This window comes from Echinops telfairi, unplaced genomic scaffold (genome assembly GCF_000313985.2).
Source record: "Echinops telfairi isolate 266 unplaced genomic scaffold, ASM31398v2 ScPeMD7_5;HRSCAF=22, whole genome shotgun sequence".
NCBI classification, from domain to species: domain Eukaryota; kingdom Metazoa; phylum Chordata; class Mammalia; order Afrosoricida; family Tenrecidae; genus Echinops; species Echinops telfairi.
Window position 1 is genome coordinate 43,739,985 of NW_022103901.1, and position 1,390 is coordinate 43,741,374.

Below are 1,390 nucleotides of genomic sequence, written 5' to 3' on the forward strand. Positions count from 1 at the left end.
TCTCACACAGATTTGGCTGTAGTTCCCCTAACTGGTATGAACCCTCTGTCTTCTTATTTAAATGTGGATCCTTTATACCTTGTTCAGGATACAGATGAATTTATTTTACCAACTGGAGAAAATAAAACTCGAGGCGTATTTGAATGAGCTTTCTTTACCATAGGAGGATGCTGCACGAGAGGAGCTGCATTTGGGGCAATGAATGGTCTACACCTAGGATTGAAGGAAACACAAAACATGGCCTGGTCCAAACCAAAAGATGTTCAGATTTTGAATATGGTGACCAGGCAAGGGGTGCTTTGGGCTAATACTCCAGGTTCTCTAGCTTTGCTCTATAGCGCATTTGCTGTTATCACTGAAAAACATGAGATGCGGAAGATGACCTCAACACAATAGCAGCTGGAAGTATGAAAGGCATGTTGTAGAAATATGCAGGTTGTCCCTGCTCCTCCCCCTAGAAGAATTTATTTCAGAGGACAGCACGGAATCTGCAGCTCCGGGAGAGGGACATGTCTGGTCAGAGCACCCGGGAACAAATGAAGGGGGAAGAAGAGACAGTGGATCACATCCTGGCCCACCCACCCTTGAGGACGATATTCCCACTCAGAGCAGCAAATCCACAGAGAGGACCATATGGCCGGCCCCACTATGAGACATGACATCTCTCACTGACCCATAGCCCTACAAGGGACAACACGGGAGACACAGTGTGGGAATTCCACTTGATCTGATCCCACCACACCAAGGCAGAACACTAAGATCGTGTAACAGAACAGCTAGGGGAATGGAGCAAAGGTGTCCCCAGGGAATACCAAAAATAGTCTTTGGGGCCAGGGCATGGTGCCCAACAGACTCGACTGGAAAACATGCCTAAAGGCCAACAAACAGCCCTTGAACTAATTTAAAGCTTTTCTTTCATGTTCTTGTGTTTCATTTTGGTTTTTTCTTTTGTTTTGGTCATTGGCTTGTTGTTGTTTTTATTTTCTTGTAATTTGTTGCTTGGTTTTGCTCTGTCTTCTTTTTGTGCATGTTATTATGTCCACAGGCCTGTCTAAATAAGATAGGCTGGATGAACAATCTGGAGGAGAAAACAGCGGGACCGACAGTTCCAGGGGACATGGGAGGGGGGGAGTGGGGGGGGAAAGGTAGTGGTGGTATCAAACCCAGGCACAAGGGAATAACAAGTGATCCAAATCGGTGGTGAGGAAGGTGTAGGAGGTCTGGTGGGGTGTGACCAAGGGTAATGTAACTGAGAAGAATTACTGTAACCCAAATGAAGGCTGAGCATGATAGTGGGACAAGAGGAAAGTAAAAGGAAAGAGAGGAAAGAGCTAGGAGGTAAAGGGCACTTATAGAGGTATGTATATGTAATATATGTAAATATATTTAT

At 45.3% G+C, this 1,390-nt stretch overlaps 1 pseudogene; it reads left to right on the forward strand.

Annotated features, from left to right (window-relative positions):
• The first annotated feature begins 6 nt into the window (after positions 1-6).
• The window catches only part of LOC101653782, a 6,520-nt pseudogene continuing 5,136 nt past the window's right edge, over positions 7-1,390 (forward strand).